Here is a 7264-nt window from a genome sequence, read left to right on the forward strand (position 1 = left end):
AGAGGAGTTGTGCCGTCTACATTATATGGGCATCCATATGTTACATAGGAGTTCTTTAAATCAAATCAAGAGATGCACTCTTTAGAGAATAATTAAAATTTGGAAGATGCAAAAATACTTCTCAGGGAGTTGAAATACATGGGAACTAGGTGGAGCTTTATATAGGAAAGTCACTATTTGAGTTAAAGTGGCAATACATAGCACCATATATAGCCAAAAACATTATTAATTAGTAGCTGTTATTGTTACATCGTATTTAATGAATCAAAGGCAGAAGAGTCCCACTGAACCAGACACGGTTTATCTAGAAGAGAAACAGAAGACAGGGAAGAAAAGGGTAGAATGACTAAAGAAACAAACTTACCTATCTATCTGTCTATCTATCTATCTATCTATCTATCTATCTATCTATCTATCTAAGATTAAAAAATTATACCATAAGAGGCAGGAATATGATACAGCAGAGTAACTGTCTTGCAGTCCTCTAGTCATTTTGTCTGCCTTATCATCTCCTGATCTGAAAGATTAACTACTCATGCAGGCTAAATTAATCTGCTACAACTTCTAGGACAGGGTAGATTTGGAGGAAGGTGAGGGCAATCCTGTGCAGTCTCTCTATGCCCAAACTCCTCATCTCCCGTGGGAATCAGCTTTTGGCTTAACATTGTGGTGACAGCAGCTCTGTCACCACCTCTATGAATGACAAATACTTTCCCTTCTCTCTGAGATAGCTGGTGTCTTATGAGCACTTCAGACAAAGCTAAAGATACAAGACTTTGTCACCTACCATTTATCAATAATTTTCCTAAGCAAAACTCATCTGTCATCCCTTCTACCCATTTCTGTCACTCATTTAGTGACAGTATTGCTGTTGTCATATCTGGCAATATTGCCACCAGATTCAGGAGCCTTCTTTCCCCTCTTTGCCAAGGCTTCTGTGCCCAGCTGTTATACTAGTCTCAGTGAAAAAAATAATGTTTTATCCCTCCTACTTTGACATTTCTCCTTCTTCCTTTGCTGTGGAGCATTAATTAATACTGTATTGGGGGGAATGCACCACCACACCATTACTTTTATCTTCTGCTTCTGATGATCTTTTGATTAAAGAATTAGCACTGTGCAACACTTGAAGAGGTGTTCCACTAGGGTTGGGAAGTGGCTGGCCTCCCAAAATACAAAGGAATCATCAGCAGTGGATCAATGCTGACAAAGTATTTCTGAGGAAGTTACAGAAGAAGGGACACACCATGATTTATACTGGTCACCGTTTTCATCAGCTTGCTATCAATATGAAATTGCTATTCATAAAGTCTGTATGTTTCCAAATGAGTGGCAAAATGTTCAGGGATATTGGGAGGAGAGTCATACAGTGTGAGCTAGATGACTTGGTAAGAAGAATCCATTTAAATGAGCTGTGTTTCAACATCACATTGTGCAAACATATATCTGTAAGAAATGGTGGTGTTAAGTACAGGCTGTGCTGGGAACCAGTGACTCTGAAAAGGACTCATGAGGGTTATGAGAGACAAGCAGTTTAGAAGAAATTTCTTGTGCTATGAAGTAACAAAAAGACTCATGCAGGCCACGGATGTAGAAGTAGGAATATGGTGATCTCTAGAGGGACTCTTGTCCTGGTCTTCAAGTTTCTAAAACAATGCTGGAAGGTAGAAGAGGGTTAAAAGACTACAAAGGTATTATAAGGTTATCATTAGTTGGAAGTATAAGGGAAATACAATAAGTGAATTTGTTTTGTGGTGAAGTTTAAGAGGTAAATGTTACTATTTCCAGATTAGAATGAGGTTAACTCTATTCATCTGTCCTTTGACAATTACATTACAAGAAAAAATTACCTGAGTGAGCAAATGAAAATATTTAGTGTATCTTGTTCATTAAAAAAAATTGAGAGGAGATTTGACCATCTTGTATATGTATCTGCACAAATTAGAAATGCAAGATATTAAGCCACTCCTTAAACTCATACAGGTGAAACAACCAGTGACTGGAAGTGGAAATTAGGAAAATTCAAATGAGAAGTTAGGTTGAAATATTTAACAATGAGAGCAATTAACCTTTGAAAAACTGTGGGAGGTGCTCACTTTCCTACCCCTTGTTATCTTCTAATCAAAGCTGAAATCTGGGAAGAGACAGTTTCATTATTACCAGATCTGCTTTAGGCGAGCCTGAGCGACCAGGGCCCATACAGGAACAGTCAGATTAAACTAATTGTCCCACAGTCACAGAGGGACAAGAAAAGTTAATATTCCCTTCTGAATTGATGATCTCTGTGCATCTTCATGTATCTCCTAGGTCTGAACTTTTTCTGAACCAGACCTCATAATTGTTCAAATGGCAGAGCTATACTCTGCTCTACTCTGCGCCGGTGTGGTCTCATCCTATGCCCTGTGCACAGTTTTGGGCACCACAATGTAAGAAGGACATAAAGCTATGGAAGAATGTCCAAAGTATGGTAATGAGGATAGAGAAGAGCATTGAGGGGAAGCCTTTTGAGGAGCAACTGTGGTCCCTTGGTCTGTTCAACATGGAGGAGACTGAGGGGAAACCTCAACGCAGTTACAACTTCCTTGTGAGGGGAAGAGGAGGGGCAGACACCAATCTGTTTTCTGGGGTAACCAGTGTCAGGACCTGAGGGAATGGCCTGAAGCTGAGTCAGGGGAGGTTTAGGTTGGGTATTAGAGAAAGGTTCTTCATCCAGAGGGTGGCTGGGCACTGGAACAGGCTCCCCAGGGAAGTGGTCACACCGGCACCAAACCTCACAGAGCTCAAGAAGCATCAGGACAATGCTCTCAGGCACATGCTGTGATTCTTGGGGTGTCCTGTGCAGGGCCAAGTGTTGGACTCAATGATCCTGATGGGTCCCTTCCAACTTAGCTTATTCTGTGCTTCTCTCAAAAGAAACATTAGGCAAGGAATGGTTCTGAGAATCTGAAACTTATTTTCCCCAAGTATAAATCCCTCTCTAAGACAAAAAGGATTAATTACTTTCTGTTTTTATCAGGATATTTTTTGACAATATCTTTCTGGACAATAAAGATATCAGGTTTTCAAATGCATCTCTATACACAAAATGATCGTGCTAAAATGATCCTTAGTGTGGTAAGAACTCTGTGGAGTTGTTGGCATGGCTGGGTGTAAGGACATTTTTAGTTTGATGAGAACATCATAGCTGCTTTTAAGAACATATTTCTGATGCATTCTGAGGAGTCTTTTGGGGTAGATTTAAGCTGTTAAATCCTCTGCACCTTTTTTTATCTACTTCAGCACTTTTCACATTTGCAAATCCAGAATTAAATGGTTCATGAAATATCTTGTAACAAATTAAGATGATGATACAAAGGAATGGAATAAGCTATTGTTAATATCAGATATCTGTATGCCTACCAGTTACTGCACATACTCAGATAAAAATGATCAAAATAAAAGAATTTTCTTAACTCAAGGGATAAATTATGGACAGGTAAGATGCTAAACAGTGAAAGAGAAGAGATTTAACTAGATGGAAAGGTTCAACCACATCAGCAATCCCTGTACTTCACATTCTCTTAGGGGTTACAGACAGCACTCCAAAGGAATAATTATAGCTGGGGAGAAAAGATCACAAGGTTTATTAGTGTTTTTTTAAAAAAATCTTTAAATTCTTCTAGCCATGTCTGTGTTCTCTGGAATGACTGAAATAAGGCTGGTTTAATTTCTGTTTTTTGTTGCATATTGTAAAAAAACAAACTATCTCGGGCAAAAATGTTCTCATGTAATTCTGTAAAAACCACAGACGCTGTGGATGTTTTGCAAAGGTCTTGGAAGCATTCCACTTCCAGGTGATAAGATCATTTCACACAGTGGGACATGTTGGCCCACTGACACTTCCCAACAACCTGCAAGAAGAAGTGGCGTGCCCTTTAGGTACCAACAGCTTTAGCAAATAAAGTAAGGGGAATTTTTTTGCCAGCAGAAATTATGAGAGAGAGGTATGGAGGTCGCATGCAATTGTCTAAATTGATGCCACACCACAAGGTTGAGCAAAGGCCTTGAAGGAACAAAATACTGGTGGAAGTGGATTTTGCTGCTCATGTAAAGCCCTGCTCTCCAAGGAGCACATCACTTCCTATTGTCACATTCAGACTTTGGTGACTACTGAGTCACAGGGACTGAATGACCTTGGGCAATGGGCATGTTTTTGTCGAGAGATATTTTATCCGAATATTGGCTCTGTACAGTGTGATTGGTAAGAAGATGCTGTTTTAAGATTTTATGGCTTCCTGAGTCAGCTCTGAAGTTTATATTGCTGATATAAAGGCAAAACCTGCCAATATCCATTTAAGTTGGACCAAGAATGGGGTGGGTTTGACCTATCAGAAGACGTGTGTTGCAGGCTGGGTCCTGGCAGGCCTGTCTGTGTTATCTTCTGGAATTACCTCCAGATAGGAGGTTGCTGTATTTCCTATCTTTCATGTTGCTTTGCACATCTGTCAACTATTATACAGAGATTTTTTTAATATTTCATCTGATGACCTGACCAAATCAGAAAAGAAGCAGAAAATATTTGAGAAGCACAGATCTCTAGCAGTAGAGATCCCACCAGCCACATCTTTAACTTGTATGACTTGGCATTGCTACAGTGATTTTTAGAGTTGAACTTGTTTATAGCTACAGAAGATAGATCTGCCTCAATATTTGTGTTGCTGACCATCCACAAGATGGAGATCAGAAGAGTCAAGGGTCAAGGTGTTCTGGTAACAATTTCTCACCATTCCTTTTCATATCTCCTCTAAGATGCTCCTCTGGGTCCACAAAATCACCTGCTCTCTGGGACTGTTTTCTTCTCTTTTCCCATGCCTCCTCTCCATACACAAGGAATGTCTAGTAGAAATGAGCCTTTGTGGATATCTTGCCATGTTCTTCATCAAAGTGAATCTAAAAAAAACATTGATTCTCTCTAGGGAGGGCTGATGCTGACCTTCTGTCCTCTCTCCAGGCAGTCTGGCTGCTCTGCTGCTTGGGACAGAGAAGCTGAGTCTTTGGGTTTGCATCTGCATTTCATGAGATTCACACCTGGGATGCAAATGTCTTCAACAGGAATGAAAAGGAAACGCTTTTCACTTTTCGCAGTTTGTCTTTCACAGCAATTTGGGGTAATCTGAGATTTAATTTATTCTCCAGTTGAAAAGGGAAGGGAAATCAAGCCAGCATCTTTCTTTCAAGCCAGGATTTTTCTTGCATAGCCCCGTGCAGGCGCACACAAAAGAGCTCTGATCACTCTAACTAGGTGCTTGTTCTAATTATAGAAAGATTTAGCGTTGGTTACATAATTGCCCACTGCACATCAGCACATGGCATTGTTATGCTACAAAAGCCTCTTTTTTTATTCCTCTCTCTGCAGCAGACCTAGTGTTAGCCTGTTTAACAGCAAGTTGCAAGGAACAAAATAATTCTGAAGAAACCTTCCATAGCTTTCCCGGGAGAGGCCAGCAAAAATCAGATGCTGACCTGCTCCCTGTGCTGGGAGCATTGCCAGCATGTGGGATCTAGCTGTTGAAGCAGGGGATTGATAGCCCGGGCAGCAGTCTTTGAAGCATCCTGGGTAGAAGCAGTGGGCTGTGGTCAGGAATCGGTGGTTGTGCTGAGGTTAGAGTCACTATTGTTATAAATGCAAAGGCAGATTTGGGTTAAATAAAAACAATTTATTATAAAACAATTTCTATAAAAAAATAAACAATGAGGGAAAACCACAATAAAACAAACAGCGCAGCGCTGGGTGGACAGGGGTCTATACTCAAAGGTATAGGTGTTCCCAAATCCACGAAGGAGGGTAAACTGTCCGGGGTTTTTATAGGGATTTTTAGCCTTGAGGCCGAATTCCAGGCAGGCACCATTCATCAACAGTCCTTGATTGTCGTATGAATTGATTTCCTGGCATTGGAGAATAGAGTCGAATGGACGTCCGGACCGAGTCTCCTCATATGTAAAGAAATTCTGAGTGGCTCTTGTGGTTCAGGCCATCCGGATGGGATGGCTGGATCCGGGTTGGAGCCGATGGATATTTCGGCTGGATTTTTCCTTTTGTTTACTTGATGGCTTCCCCCAACGGTAGCCCGCAAGGCGAGGTGTTCGGGTCCGGTGATGAATATCTCGTCGGTGCCTCTCCGTTTTGGCTTGATGTTTCGTGTCCTGCCTATTCTTCCCCGTTGATGGTCACCGAGCCTGTCCTTGTCAGTTTGAGGAGTTTTTTTTTTTTTTTTTTTCTGTCAGCTTGATGGGCCGCGTCCTGTCTATTCTTTTGTTGATGGGCGCCGGCTAGGATCGTTATCCTTTGAGTGGGAATTCGTGGCTAGATCTGGGAAGGGCTTGTGTGTCATACTGTACTTTATATTTTATTTCGTTATTGTTATATACATTTATTTAGATTTTTACGAATTTTTACAAGTTCATTTCTCACACTATTTTTAATTTTTATATGCAATAGCACAGTAGCTTTAAATGGACACCCCACTATTATGCCCACTGTCAGCCTGAGCCACGGAGGCTGTCAATTTGCTAACACAAAAATCATCACAAAATTTACATATGCTTTAGTAGAACAGTGGACCTTTTCCCTGTATTTTTAAGCTTTTTAAATTATGTGATTCAGAGTTGTTACTTCATGTTCAATCTGTATTTATTTCTCTCATTTCCTCAGCAGCATGTCAGGTTCACATCTCCCTAACTTTTTATTTTCTTCGGTTTTTCCCTCCAAACCATGAAGCTTCCTTCCAACAAAGAGTCCTTCCTACATAATTTGTAATGGTCCAAGACTAAGCTGCAGTGCTTCACTGCCCCGCATCCGTTCAAAAGCTCCCATCTGTCCTAGAAGGGAAAGAAACTTAAGGCATTGCAGCCAGTTTAGCCATCATATGGCTGATGCAGCAACTGGTCATGTGGGCCCTGTATCTTCAGAGTGCTAGTAGGGTAATCACCCTTATCTCTGCCCTTCATAATTTGTAGCTGCTTTGTTTCTTAGAGATAATATTTAGCAGGAAGACCTCACTGTGCAGGCATTGGCATTAAGGTCTGCCGCAGAGTACAAGCGAGGAAAACAAAAATGAAGCCAGACAGAAACAAAAGGGATACTGTGGCAGCTTGATTCTATCTGAACGGCACATGCCAACCAGTGCCGCTCTGTCACTCCCCTCCTCAGCTGGACAGGGAGAGACAATAACAAAAGTCTCATGTGTTGAGATAAAGACAGGGAGAGATCATTCACTAATTACTG

This window comes from Pseudopodoces humilis, chromosome 7, assembly GCF_049639895.1.
Source record: "Pseudopodoces humilis isolate 2021_Gansu_Grassland_sample_001 chromosome 7, ASM4963989v1, whole genome shotgun sequence".
Lineage (NCBI taxonomy): Eukaryota > Metazoa > Chordata > Aves > Passeriformes > Paridae > Pseudopodoces > Pseudopodoces humilis.